At 42.1% G+C, this 16,202-nt stretch overlaps 1 protein-coding gene across 2 annotated transcripts in view; it reads right to left on the bottom strand.

Annotated features, from left to right (window-relative positions):
• Positions 1 to 16,202, bottom strand: part of LOC142759281 (glypican-5-like) — a 332,098-nt gene that overhangs the window by 137,998 nt on the left and 177,898 nt on the right. The window lies entirely within an intron of this gene.

The following is a 16,202-nucleotide window of genomic DNA, read 5'->3' as shown; positions in this document are numbered from 1 at the left end:
ACTGTGTCACAGCTATGGGGGCATTATACTGTGTAGCAGCTATGGGGACATTATACTGTCTTGCAGCTATGGAGGCATTATACTGTGTGGAGGCAGCTATGGAGGCATTATACTGTGTAGAGGCAGCTATGGAGGCATTATACTGTGTCGCAGCTATGGAGGCATTATACTGTGTCGCAGCTATGGAGGCATTATACTGTGTCGCAGCTATGGAGGCATTATACTGTGTCGCAGCTATGGGGGCAATATACTGTGTCGCAGCTATGGGGACATTATACTGGGTTGCAGCTATGGAGGCATTATACTGTGTAGCAGCTATGGAGGCATTATACTGTGTAGCAGCTATGGAGGCATTATACTGTGTCACAGCTATGGGGGCATTCTACTGTGTAGCAGCTATGGAGGCAATATACTGTGTGGAGGCAGCTATGGGGGCATTATACTGTGTAGCAGCTATGGGGAAATTATACTGTGTGGAGACAGCTATGGAGGCATTATACTGTGTTGCGGCTATGGAGGCATTATACTGTGTCGCAGCTATGGGGACATTATACTGTGTAGAGGCAGCTATGGAGGCATTATACTGTGTCGCAGCTATGGAGGCATTATACTGTGTTGCGGCTATGGAGGCATTATACTGTGTCGCAGCTATGGAGGCATTATACTGTGTCGCAGCTATGAAGGCATTATACTGTGTCGCAGCTATGGAGGCATTATACTGTGTCGCAGCTATGGAGGCATTATACTGTGTAGCAGCTATGGGGACATTATACTGTGTTGCAGCTATGGAGGCATTATACTGTGTGGAGGCAGCTATGGAGGCATTATACTGTGTAGAGGCAGCTATGGAGGCATTATACTGTGTCGCAGCTATGGAGGCATTATACTGTGTCGCAGCTATGGAGGCATTATACTGTGTCGCAGCTATGGGGGCAATATACTGTGTCGCAGCTATGGGGACATTATACTGGGTTGCAGCTATGGAGGCATTATACTGTGTAGCAGCTATGGAGGCATTATACTGTGTCACAGCTATGGGGGCATTATACTGTGTAGCAGCTATGGAGGCAATATACTGTGTGGAGGCAGCTATGGGGGCATTATACTGTGTAGCAGCTATGGGGACATTATACTGTGTGGAGACAGCTATGGAGGCATTATACTGTGTTGCGGCTATGGAGGCACTATACTGTGTCGCAGCTATGGGGACATTATACTGTGTAGAGGCAGCTATGGAGGCATTATACTGTGTCGCAGCTATGGAGGCATTATACTGTGTCACAGCTATGGGGGCATTATACTGTGTAGCAGCTATGGGGCATTATACTGTGTCACAGCTATGGAGGCATTATACTGTGTGGAGGCAGCTATGAGGGCATTATACTGTGTAGCAGCTATGAGGGCATTATACTGTGTCGCAGCTATGGGGGCATTATACTGTGTAGCAGCTATGGGGGCATTATACTGTGTCGCAGCTATGGAGGCATTATACTTTGTGGAGGCAGCTATGGAGGCATTATACTGTGTAGCAGCTATGGGGACATTATACTGTGTGGAGACAGCTATGGAGGCATTATACTGTGTCGCAGCTATGGAGGCATTATACTGTGTCGCAGCTATGGGGATATTATACTGTGTCGCAGCTATGGAGGCATTATACTGTGTTGCGGCTATGGGGATATTATACTGTGTCGCAGCTATGGAGGCATTATACTGTGTAGCAGCTATGGGGATATTATACTGTGTCACAGCTATGGAGGCATTATACTGTGTCGCAGCTATGGAGGCATTATACTGTGGGGGCAGCTATGGGTGGCAATATACTGTGGGGGCAGCTACGGGGGACATTATACTGAGCAATTACAACTGCTGCAGGTCCAAGGGGGAGACGCTGTGTAGCACTATATACAAGGGGGGATTGTTGTATAGCACTATATAGAAGGGAGCGCTGTGTATCACTATATCTAAGGGGGATTGCTGTGTAGCACTATATACAAGAGGGGGAGGGCTATGCGATGCTATTTACAGAGGGGGAGGACTGTGTAGCGCTATTTACAGGGTTCTGTGTGTGGTGCTATCTACAGTGTTTGACACAATTATATTCAGGGGCGCAGTCTATGGTGCTATAATATTTAGGGGCACAGTGTTTGTACTATTTTATTCAGGGGCGCAGTGTTTGGTGCTATTATATTTAGGGGCACAGTGTATGGCACCATGATAATATTATCTTTGTTTATAGGTGTGGAAATGTTGGAAAAGTGAGGAGCCAAAGACATCTGAGTGGCAAATTCTGCAGAAATGGGTCATGGCCGGGAAAAGTCGTCATGAAGTCTGGACTGGATGGAGAATAGGAAAAAAACTACGTCGTCACCTGTGAGTCACTAGATTTATAGACAATCTGTCATCTCTACTGACATGTTTACTATAGAAAATCCTTGTATTTCACAAAGTCTTTGTGCAGTCCAGGACTAATAGACAAATAAGTGTTACTATTCCCCTTGTCAGGAGAATGTGTCCCTACACGGTGCGATACTGTCAGCGATGGTTGGAGACTGTCAGTATGTGGGGACACAGCCTTTTGACAAGGGGAGTAGTAACACCCATTTGTTAATGTCTGGACAAAAAAGGAAGTGTTAACAATAGTTACAGGCCGGCGGTGGAGAAGGGGGGCACAACTATGGGTAACAGCCCAGGGCCTATGGTCTACTTAATTCGCCACTGGTTGTACGAAGTAGTAATATGGCCATGTAAATGAGGCCTTTAATTTGATCACCTCCTCTTACATTAAGCCTCTGCAAATCTACCGGAATAAATGTCAATCTGAACGGAGCTCTGCCATTCTATTTATGCACCAGGAAGACCAGGGTGAATAGTGCTATAGGTCTTTCCTAGGAAAGTGCGGCAGTGCATAATGGTAAGTTATGCTGTCTTCTGGAATCGCTATTTAAAGGGTTATTCATAACTTAGACATTTATGGCATATCCACAGGATTCAGCCGAGCTGCGCTTGCCTGACTGTTTTAGTAACTCCCATAAAACAAAATAGATAGCTCTGCGTGCATCCGCTGCCCACTCCCCACTAATCCCCACCTGGAATCTGCAGCCAGCAGCAGCCTCACCAGATAAGACAGGGGTCTGATCACCCCCATTATCGATATAAGTGTGGGTGCTTGAGCTGGGACCTACATCTATCAGAGATTTATGTCATATCCTGTGGATATAACTTAAATGTTTAACTTGGGAATATCCCTTTAAGTAGTTTTCTTAACAGCATTTCACAGAAAATCAGGTTAACATACACCTTACATTTAGCTGTATAAACTACCACTGCTTGCTTGCTGTGGCTCATGTAAAGTTCCATTTTTAGGCTGCATACACAAAGGCATTTTAACTTGTCGGTGTATTAGACATGGCTGACCCCTGTACATATACGCAGGTGTCTGTACAAACTGCAGCTGTTTGAACTTGCACATAATAAAATGTCATGTGTGTTTATTTGTGCGGCTTGTTAGTGCTGTATTGTGAAGGCTCTACTGTGTACACACTGTTCTATTCTGAAGGATCCCTAGTGTATATATCATCCCCACCTCTCTCCTCCCTATCGCACCCGAAAAAGGAATGAGGCACGGGTGGATTAACACTGACTCTTTACCCTTGCACTGAGGCCACTTTCACACGGCAGTATTTTGCATCAGTACTTGGAAGCCAAATCCAGGAATAGAACCTACACTGAGAAAAGGACATATAATAGAAGGATTTGTCTCCTGTTTTGGACCTGGTTTTGACATTTAGGCTGGGTTCACACGAGCATGTTACGTCCGTAATGGACGGAACGTATTTCGGCCGCAAGTCCCGGACCAAACACAGTGCAGGGAGCCGGGCTCCTATCCTCATAGTTATGTACGACACTAGGAGTCCCTGCCTCTCCGGGGAACTACTGTCCCATACTGAAAACATGTGAACCCAGCCAAATACTGATGCAAAATAGAAAATGTAAGGCTTCATGCCGAGTTCAGTTTTTTCTTCAGGGTGCTATCCGTTTTTTTAACTAATAGCACCCTGAACCCATTCACTTCAATCGGGCCATGCACACTTCCGTTGTTTTAACGGAACAGTGCAGCCGTTCCGTCAAAAGTAGTGCAGGTCCTACTCCTGCCCGTTTTTGATGGAACAGTCTCAGCCTTTGCATTGAATTTGGTCTGTGAAACAACGGACTGCACACGGAAGCCATCAGTGTGCAGCCCGTGTGTGACGGGACCGTCATTAACGGCCGTACAACCGCTGACGGAAGTGTGCATGAGGCCTAAGTGCTTCCTGGAAATCAATAACTTACATAATATTTTGTTAAAAGGTTATAATAAAGTAAATAACAGAAAATGCAAAAACTGTTCTAAAAAATGGCACTGAAAAGTAATATTATAGGCACAAAAAGAAGAAACTATTAAAATAATTTAATCATCAGAATTAATCCCTTTACAAGTTGTACCATTCGATAATAGGTCCACAGAACCAAGAAGAATTCACATCTCCCGCTGTTGCCTTTTGAATCTGTCAACAGAATGCAGGGTGTCGTTTATAATCACTCTTAGGCCGGATTCACACGAGCGTGTTCAGTCCGTGATATATGGTTGTGTGTCGGCCGCATTTCCCGGACCGAACACACTGCAGGGAGCCGGGCTCCTAGCATCATGGTTATCTATGACGCTAGGAGTCACTGCCCTTCTGCAGGAAAACTGTCCCGTACTGTAATCATGTTTTCAGTACGGGACAGTAGTTCCGCAGAGAGGCAGGGACACCTAGCGTCATAGATAACTACGATGCTAGGAGCCCGGCTCCCTGCAGTGTGTTCGGTCCGGGAAATGTGGCCGACATATGGACCGTATATCACGGACTGAACACGCTCGTGTGAATCCGGCCTTAGGCTGGGTTCACATAGTGCTTTTTGTTGCGTTTTTTTTTTGTTATGGTTGATGAACTCCCATTGAGAGACATGAGAGTTTATCTATCGAAAAAAAAAAAAACGCATCCTAAAAATGCGAAAAAAATCGCATCATGAACCTTGCATCCTAGGAATCACCTAGCCTCAATCTCTAAACTATAGATGATGTGTACTGTATTATGGTGCTGTAAAACTATGTGCAATGCTGTGAGGGATTAACACACGTCGAAGAGTCTACTAGACGTATCCCGTCTGTGTAGGTATATTTTGTTATGTAAGTATAATCTGTTAAGTAGGTATATACTGTTATGTGGGTATATTATGTAGGTATATACTGTTATGTAGGTATATACTGTTATGTAAGTATATTCCATTATGTTAGTATATTTGGTTATGTGGGTATATTTTATGTAGGTCTATTTTATGTAGAATAATGAGAGAGAGAGAAAAATGGGGGATAGCAGAAAAGGGGGGCTGGGAATGGCACTTGGTTAAAGAGACTCTGTCACCAGATTATATGTGCCCTGTCTCCTACATAATTAGATCGGTGCTGTAATGTAGATAACAGCAGTGGTTTTTATTTTTAAAAACGATAATTTTTTAGCAAGTTATGAACAATTTGAGATTTATGCTAATTAGTTTCTTAATAGACAACTCGGCGTGTTTTTACTTTTTACCAACTGGGTGTTGTACAGAGGAGTGTATGACGCTGACCAATCAGTGACCAATCAGCGTCATACACTCTTCTCATTGTTCCAGCCCAGCTTCTTTCACTGCACAATCTCACTGTAACAATGGGCTGGAACAATAAGAAGTGTATGACAGTGATTGGTCACTGATTGGTCAGCGTCATACACTCCTCTGTACAACACCGAGTTGGTAAAAAGTAAAATAAAAACACGCCCAGTTGTCTACTAAGAAACTAATTAGCATAAATTTAAAATTGCTCTTAACTTGCTCAAAAATGATTGTTTTTCTATATAAAAACCACTGTTGTTATCTACATTACAGCGCCAATCAGATTATGTAGGAGACAGGGCACTTATAATCTGGTGACAGAGCCTCTTTAAATATTAAAATTACTATTATGGCGATTTATTATGTTATGCGGGTATGTGGGTACATTGTGTTATTTAGGCATATTCTGTTATGCGGGTACTTTCTTTTATGCAGTGTTGACGCAATCATGGGCCAAAATATATTAGACTGAAATTTGGAATGGGTATCTCAACCGATACAAATAACACACAGACGCTGCTTGTATGCTCAACATACTCCTCTGAGGTTTATTGCCAAACTCAATTACAATAATATCATTCAAAAGGGGTGTAGGCTTGTGGTTAACCAATCAGAGGCAATGTGACAATATTTAAAATTCAGCCAATTCTTTATACATCAGGTTTGCAAGTGGCTTATCTCTCTTGGCAAGGATATAATAGATCATTCTTCAAAGATGGGGGGGGGGGGGGCTACTCACATACATATGCGAGCATGTCTCCCCCTCCTATCTCGTGCCCTCCCTTTTCCTTCTTTCCAAGCTTCACATGGGAACCAAGGTTAAAGATAACTAACTTAGAAACATACAAGCTTGTCTTAAAGGAGCAATGACTTCGGGTATGTGGATATTTTCTATTAAGCTGGAATATTCTGTTATGCAGGTTATTTTCTGTTATGCAGGTTTGTGGGTGCATTCTGTTATATGGGCACTTCTGTGACATATTGTTTTCAAATTTCTTTTTGGAAAAAGCAGCTCTCTCTTTTACACACCATTCCAATTCGTTTATTGAGGATTGGATACCGCAACAGTGAGATTGTGCGGATTATATCTGAGGTCTTGTTAATGACTGGGGACGCGCTAAAGGTCCCCATGACAACGAACAAGGAACTAAGGGAGGAGACGCCAGAGACTGGTAAGCCGACGAGCGGGAGGTGTGGCTCAATGTCGTCAGAGATGAGCCCCTCCACCGATTGGCTGTTTCACCTTGGATCCGTCCCCTCTGTGGGAGGTCCTCAGGGTTCATAACCTCGGCATTCCCGAGCGCACGCGGCCACTGATCTGCACCTGCAATGTAATAAGACTAAATATATATAGAGCCAAACTCTCCCTGATGATCCCTGAATGCAGGGTGAAAGATGTTGGAGAGGCTAGGAATGCTAGTGTAATATCAGCAGGGATATGTTAGGGCTAGGTAGCTTAGGCATAGACATTTGACATTAGGCGGTGTTTAAAGGGACCGTGGATAGGACTTGTTCTATATGAAAATAGCAACTAATAAATGACTAGAATGGTGCTCAAGTAATAACAGTCCACACAACAGTCACCTGTATCCAATCAGGCTGCCTTAAAGAGACAGGGCATTTTGACTATATGTACAAAATAAGCATGCATTAGATAACTGCAATGGTGCTTTAGAGATACTAGTCTACCTGCAATAGTTACCTATACCTAACTTACCCACTAGTGTGGGAATCATGAATATGAGTGAATCCCATCTATCAGGAACCTAATCCAATGAAGTGTGCACTATCTTTTAACCCCTTAAGGACACGGCCAATTTTGGCCTTGAGGACAGAACAATTTTTTTACATTTCCCTCTTTGCATCCCGACGCTCATAACTCTTTTATTTTTTGTACGACGTGGTTGTATGAGACTTTGTTTTTTGCGGGACGAGTTGTACTTTATGTAGGTACCATTTTTTGGTACAAATACATTATCGTTTAATTTCTATACATTTTTATTTTGGCAAAAATGCAGAAAAAAAAGCAGTTCCGCAGCAGTTTTAATATTTTTTTTTTACACCATACACTGATCATCATAAATAATGTTATACATTTGTTGTACAGGTTGTTACGGTCGTTGCGATACCAAATATGTCTATATTATTTCATGTTTTGGGACTTATATTTTAAGTTTATTTATTATAAAAAAATGTGTGTTTCGGTGTATTTTTTTTACTTTTTATTTATTTATTTATCATGAAAAAAAATGTACATTCATTTAACTTATTTTTTTTTAATCCCATAAAGGGATTTATCATTTTGATTTTGTAACTGTAATGTACTGGCATAGATTTGTATGCCAGTACATTAGCCTGTGTACTTATTGTACACAGGCAGTTGTTAGGGCATACCTCAGTACTCCCTAACAATAGGAAATATGTTCAGACAGCCCTGGGGTCCTTCAATGGACCCTGGGCTGTCTGGCCATACAAGTTATGGGCTTTGATCGCGTCACAGTTATTTTCTGTGACGCGATCAAAGTTCAGTCCCCTCTCCTTGAACGTCGCGATCAGCTTTCATCGCGGCATTCAAAGGGTTAACGGTGGAGAGAAGATGTTTCTCTTCTCTCCGCTCTCAGAGCGGGGCCGTGGCTGTTTATTACCGCTGTTGCCCCGCTCTCAATCGTGTGCACAGACGTCTGTCACACAGGACGAGAATGCTCGTCCTAATGCGCCAAGTACTCGCCGCTCAGGACGAGCATTCTTGTCCTGTGTCGGCAACCAGTTAAGTCACATTTTTTGTTTATTTTAAAGCATTTTGAATACAAGTTATTTATTATTATTGGTGGATACCCTATTCCAGCGAGAGTCATAGAACCGAAGATTGGACATTACACTACTGGGTTACAAGAGACTAGACACTACACCACTGGGTCACCAGAGACTAGACACTACACCACTGGGTTACCAGAGACTAGACACTACATCACTGGGTTACCAGAGACTAGACACTACATCACTGTGTTACCAGAGACTAGACACTACATCACTGGGTTACAAGAGACTAGACACTACACCACTGGGTCACCAGAGACTAGACACTACACCTCTGGGTTACCAGAGACTAGACACTACATCACTGGGTTACCAGGGACTAGACACTACATCACTGGGTTACCAGAGAGACTAGACACTACACCTCTGGGTTACCAGAGACTAGACACTACATCACTGGGTTACCAGGGACTAGACACTACATCACTGGGTTACCAGGGACTAGACACTACATCACTGGGTTACCAGGGACTAGACACTACATCACTGGGTTACCAGAGACTAGACACTACACCTCTGGGTTACCAGAGACTAGACACTACACCTCTGGGTTACCAGAGACTAGACACTACATCACCGGGTTACCAGGGACTAGACACTACATCACTGGGTTACCAGGGACTAGACACTACATCACTGGGTTACCAGGGACTAGACACTACACCAGTGGGTTACCGGAGATTAGGCACTACACCAATGGGTTACCAGAAACAAAACAGTACACCACTGGGTTACCAGAGACTAGACACTACACCAGTGGGTTACCAGAGAGTAGACACTATACCGCTGGTTTACTAGAGACTAGACACTACACCAGTGGGTTACTAGAGACTAGACACTACACCACTGGGTTGCCAGTGACTAGACACTACACCACTGGGTTACTAGAGACTAGACACTACACCACTGGGTTACCAGTGACTCGTAATTGTAGCAATAGGATCATACATCTGTATACACATGAATATCTTTACTTTTTCTATTTTCAGTGAAATAATGTTATTATTAGTGGATACCCTATTCCAGCGAGAGTCATAGAACCGAAGACTGGACATTACACTACTGGGTTACAAGAGACTAGACACTACACCACTGGGTCACCACCCAGAGACTAGACACTACACCACTGGGTTACCAGAGACTAGACACTACACCACTGGGTTACCAGAGACTAGACACTACATCACTGGGTTACCAGAGACTAGACACTACATCACTGTGTTACCAGGGACTAGACACTACATCACTGGGTTACTAGGGACTAGACACTACATCACTGGGTTACCAGAGACTAGACATTACACCAGTGGGTTACCGGAGATTAGGCACTACACCAATGGGTTACCAGAAACTAAACAGTACACCACTGGGTTACCAGAGACTAGACACTACACCAATGGGTTACTAGAGACTAGACACTACACCACTGGGTTACCAGAGAGTAGACACTATACCGCTGGGTTACCAGAGACTAGACACTACACTAGCGGGTTACTAGAGACTAGACACTACACCAGTGGGTTACTAGAGACTAGACACTACACCACTGGGTTGCCAGTGACTCGTAATTGTAGCAATAGGATCATACATCTGTATACACATGAATAGCTTTACTTTTTCTATTTTCAGTGAAACAGTGTTATATTATGTAATGCACTGGCAATACTTCTGGGACTTAACAGTTTTTTATGCTATGGTATGGAGCTGTAATTTTCAATATGAAATCTTTAAAATGCATTAAATGTAATTCCGTTCACTGCTGCATGAATAAAAGAAAGTCTTAAACCGTGTAGGTAAATTTATGAAAACATTTACACTCTGTGGATTTGGGCACATTTTATGTGATGACAGAGATGCATTCTTTTACAATGTTTAGAGAAGAAGTCCAAATCCGGACTAGTTATGCCTCCTGAATACAGTATAACTATATACTGACCAGATTTCCACCCACGCACAGATTCACAATGCAAGTCTGCTCTTACCTTTATAAGATGAGAGTAAGTAATATGCAACACAAAAGATCATAATGGAAGGAGGGTCATGGGTTCCTGTTAGATTTTCAACATCCATACAACAAAGAATGGGCCGTATCGACTTCAGCCAGTATAGTTTTACTAAGACTTTATAGAAATCACAGTGTATATTACTACTGTATATCATAAAAGGGTTATTTGTACTCTTCTGGGAATAAGAGCGCAGCTTGTATGTCTTATAGGAAAAGTTTCTGACAACACAATTACTTGGCTTCTTTTTGCAAACAATAGTGTGAATATGAAGGCTACTTTTAGTAAAGGTGGACTTGACATAATCAGGGGCATTCACGGGTAGCAGAGGGCCCCTACAAAAAAAATGTATGTTGGCCCCTTTAACAGAATATTGGTCTCCGATAGCTCATCAGAGAGCACCTTCCTTATGTCTCACAATCTGCCCATTTTTGAGACAATTTAATAGACATTAGATAGCTGTTTTTTTTAAGATGGAAGTGAGCCATCCCTACCTACTGGGCCCTTGTGCAGCTGCACAGGTTGCACATAGTCTTAAAACTCTTGTCCGCACAAATTTGATGTATGTGGCCCAATGCCATGTGACTGCCCACAAACGTTGCAGTTGACCATCATTTGTGTGCATGCATAAATAAACGCCATAGTTTCCATATAAAAATACTAGCCACAGTGTCCAGAATCCAGAGTTTAATATAGCACATTCATCTACTCCACTAATTTTCCCGTTTTAGGTAAAAGCTAAATCACTGCATAAATGAAAAGTCATGCAACCCTACTTGTGTTTTAGTGATTCTTCACCATTTTCGAGTCATTTCTCAGTGAATGAATCCACTCTTGTTTACATTCACAACCTGCAAAACTGTACATAGTCCAGCTCTCAATTGAGAAGTAGATACAATTGTATTCAGTCCAGGCAATGCTCTGTGAGATAGATACATGAGCAGCAGCTGCACACATCTACAATGTATCTATTTATCTATTTCACTGTATCTAAAGTCTAGCTGTTTAGCTCACAGTGCATTGCCTAGACTGGATACAATTGTATCTACTTCTCAGCTGAGCGAAGGACTGGCTATGTAGGGATTGCAGCCCCTAAAGAGTGTTCTCATTCCCTGACTGCAAACAAATATCTTGAAAATAGTGAGGAACAGAAAAATGTATGAGAAAGTTGTATAACTCTTCATTAAGCTTTACTTAAAGCCAGAAAACCACTTTGAAGGGGTTGTCTCACCTTCTTCAAAAACGTATTTTCTGAAGACCCTGAAGATATCAGCTGTTCCAAGTTGCGGTTGTCTACACATTGCCCCCAACATAGGCCGTTACATAGTAAATTTAGTATTACATGGCGCAGTTTTAAATGAATGGCCAACCATATAATACATGGCCACGACAAGCCCACGATACTTTGCTAGTGGCTCTCCGGTCTGGCCTTCAGATTGGAGTCTCGAGTGTGGTACCGACTATCATATTCACATGCTCTGAAAAGGTATATGGACAGGGGTCGTGTTCTTGGGACAACCAGATTAAAGCAGCCCCCTACCGTAAACGGCAGTTTTAATGAAGTGCGATTGGCATCTCTTCAAAACTGCTGCCCATCTGCAGTCAGGGAATGTCCTCATGGATGGCACACGACTGCGCTCACAGATATTTAGTGTGTAGTGCAACTTTACACCGTCTTCTGTATAAAATGACTCACAAATCATATTAAGTGGCTTAAATTACGACATCACCTTTCCCAAGGCATTGTACAGCAGATGTCATGGGGCCCGGGTTTTAGAAAGAGAATTATATGATACGAGCAGAAAATAGCACATGTAAATAACAACCACATTAGCATTGACAATTTTCTCTAAGAAAACAAAAAAACTGAAGAAAGGAACCATTCTTGATGACAGTATGTCAAATGGTTGTTAGTTGGAAATAGTTTCAGTCGCATCCTCAGCACCACTACATCTGTGTCACTTCAAAAGAAATCCAGTTAGCAAATTTCAGATGCCAGCGAGCAATTCATGATCACATCTCCCTGTGTAACTTAAACCAGTACAGCTTATGAACATCTGTAGAAAAACCTGCCTCAAAGATCTTACAGTCTCATTGTAGGACAGGATCATCCTTTATAAATGGAACAAGTTCAATGTCAGGATTCAGTACAGATGTTCCACTGCAGCGACGCAGCAAATGCTATTAAATAGGACCAGCTGAATCAATACAGTAAGTGTGCGAGAATCAAAATATTAGAAATTCATATAGAATGGAATCATATCAGTAGAGTTAAAATGAACATGTAAAGTTACTGACACTTTCTAGGCTTTGATGTTTCAGAAGATACTTATATCAATTATGATCAAACGACCTGTGCTATTTAGAGTGTTAGGAAGGAAAACACCAAGGAATTAATCAGTATTCTGTCTAATCCTTCCCAGGGAATTAATGAACATGTGAAGCGGATCCTCAGGCGACCAGTCACCACAATCACTAATTCTGCGCAGTCTGAAACAACCGTTACACGTAAAAACGTAAGATGTGACAATTCTCCTATCTGTTCAGGCCCATCTCTATGACCATTGGGTGCCGTGTCACAGTAGTTAGCATTGATGTTACAATGATATTTGGCTTTCATTGTTTAAAGATATGGATGGACTTTTCTTAGCCAAAGATAAGCATAGAGCAGTTGCCATTTTCCTTAAAGGGAAGGTGTCACGAAAATAATTTTTTTTTATATGTTATTGCTTTTATTATGTCATTAAAATAAATTTTATTTATTTGTGTTTTTGTGTTGTACTTTTTTCTTTTTCTTTCTTTTACTTCTCTATGGGGGCTGCCATTTTTTTTTCATCTCTGTATGTGTCGATTAACAACACATACAGATGGAATACGGCACATACATCCCCATAGAGAATGCGAACGGGAGCCGTTCCATTCACTATAGTGTACACCGTCTGTGTGGGAACGGCGCATGCGCCGCTCCCACACAGTCCAAAAGGAATGTCTTCGGCAGAGCGAAATCCGGCGCCATTTTCATGTGGACCGGAAGCCGCGGTCGGACAGTAAGATGACTACTTTCGGTCACGGCTTCCGCCCATATGTTCAGAAGCAAGGACAGGGAGCGGAGCCAGTGGCAGGGACAGCGGCAGGAGCAGGTAAGTTGTGTTTGTGTATGTGATGTGTGTGTATGTTCGTGTTATACTGTGTGATTACACTGTATCTAATCCTCCTACACTGTGCATTCGCTCAAAAAATACAGTGTAGAAGGTTTGAACATTCAACCCCCTCCTTTCTCCTCTAAAGGAGGGGGGCTTGTTTGAGCACACTAGAGCGAGTGTGTCTTCTCCAATTTTGCAGCATAAAACAATGAGGTTGCTTTACCACATGCCAATGCTGCAATTTTAAGAATTGCTCCCTCTAGTGACCAGCACATGGAAATGTTATAAATTAGAATCTAATTTATAATATTTCCTGACTTGTGAAAAAATTTAAAAAAATTAGAACAATGTGTAATAATTTATATACTAACTGTTTAACTAAAAAAAAATAGCGACACATTCCCTTTAAGGCGCTGTTCACACGGAGTATTTTGCAGGCAGAAAAAAAATCATGAAATACTCATTGGCCAATCTTATAGAGACTTGTGAGCCTTGACCAGTGCTCTTAGCTGGTGTGACTGACAAACACTCCCAGATGTGTAATCTGAAAAAAGGGTATGCAAAACATTTTCAGCAGTGTCCTCTGCATCCCTCATCCCCTAGAAGATCTCCTACCTAACACTTTACAAAAAGTAGATCCCATTCAGAAAAGTTTGGCATCTACTAGTCTAAAGGTCTAAGCTTAGTTACATGCTGGTTACACCTACAAATTTCAGTCAGTGTAATCTACTCTCTGAATACAGAGATAGTGATTTGACAAGTACATTGCCTGTGCCTGGCAGCAAAACCGCAAATATGGCATAAGCGTAAATCAGAATACACAATTAATGAGTACACCCAGAACAGAAATAATTGTAACTTCTTCCTCCAACCTCAATCAAGGGGGCGATGAAATACAAAACTTAAGCAAGTTGGAATAGACAAGTCTATTCCAGGCTCATATATTAGGGAATTGTATCATATAAAAATTTTGTGTTGCAAAAATACATACAGTTTCCTTATATAAAAGGTTGCATATCTGAGTACAGGAGCTACACCTTAAAAGGGTTCTGATTTTAACAAACTGTTTTTGTTAGAAGGGTCACCAATGATAACCTGTTCATGGGGCGTACCAGTACTGGGACCCCCTTGATTAGCTATTATCAACAGTGGAACCTGGTGGCTGGTGTTCAATTTTGTGGCAAAGATCAATAGACTGCCCGTTTAAAGCAAGAACGGTCCTTCAGAGTGAGGGCCACTCTTTGAAGTGACTCTCCCCCTAGCTAATAGAGGGAGCCCATAAGAACACTACATGCCCTAAAAGGGTACTTGAAAACTGAGTGTTTAAACCAGACAACTTCTTTAAAGAGGCTCTGTCACCAGATTATAAGTGCCCTATCTCCTACATAATCTGATCGGTGCTGTAATGTAGATAACAGCAGTGGTTTTTTATTTTGAAAAACGATCATTTTTGAGCAAGTTATGAGCAATTTTAGATTTAGTTTCTTAATGCCCAACTGGGCGTGTTTTTACTTTTGACCAAGTGGGTGTTGTAAAGAAGTGTATGAGGCTGACCAATCAGTGACCAATCAGTGACATACACTTCTCATTGTTCCAGCCCAGCTTCTTTCACTGCACAATCTCACTGTGCTGTGGATCATGCTGGGCTGGAACAATGAGAAGAGTAGGACACTGATTGGTCACTGATTGGTCAGCCTCATACACTTCTTTACAACACCCACTTGGTCAAAAGTAAAAACACGCCCAGTTGGGCATTAAGAAACTAAATCTAAAATTGCTCATAACTTGCTCAAAAATGATCGTTTTTCAAAATAAAAACCACTGCTGTTATCTACATTACAGCGCCGATCACATTATGTAGGAGATAGGGCACTTATAATGTGGTGACAGAGCCTCTTTAAAGAGGAACGGTCATGTTTTGGTTTTTTTGGAAAACCACATATATGTCCTTATTCCTGGCATCCTCTCGATTCCAGCACTTATTTTTTTGGCCCTCCCGATGTCCCACTATGGCCCCTACTCCACTTGGCGCCTAATATGCTATTTTTGAGTACAGGTACAGAGAGGAGGAGATCCTATTTCTCCGTCATATGCGTTGCCTCCTGCATCACTGTGACGCTGTCCAATGAGAGCAGACAGTCTCACAGTGACGCAGAAGACCCACTTTGATTGGATAGTGTCACAGTGATGCAGGAGGCAACACCTACTGAGGAGGGATGAGGTCTCCTCCTCTCTGTACTTTTACTCAAAATTAGTATATTAGGCGCCAAGAGGAGGAGGGGCCATAGTGGGACAGCGGTAGGGCAAAAAAAGTAAAAATAACAGCGCTGGAATCGAGAGGACGACAGAAATAAGGGGAGACATGTGGTTAAAAAAAAAAAAGTACATGACAGGTCCTCTTTAACTTGGGGATATTTGTACCATTTATGGTAATATTAATTGTGACTGGAGTTGCCCTTTTCACATAATCCTAGTGATTTCTAAATCTACTTAATACTATTTTTTTTTTTTTTAAGAAACACTCATGTTGGTAAATGGCAAGTAGAACCAATGAATCCATTTG

This window comes from Rhinoderma darwinii, chromosome 4 (genome assembly GCF_050947455.1).
Source record: "Rhinoderma darwinii isolate aRhiDar2 chromosome 4, aRhiDar2.hap1, whole genome shotgun sequence".
NCBI lineage: Eukaryota > Metazoa > Chordata > Amphibia > Anura > Rhinodermatidae > Rhinoderma > Rhinoderma darwinii.
The sequence above is the reverse complement of the archived record's forward strand: the minus strand, read 5'-3'. Positions and strand labels throughout refer to the sequence as shown.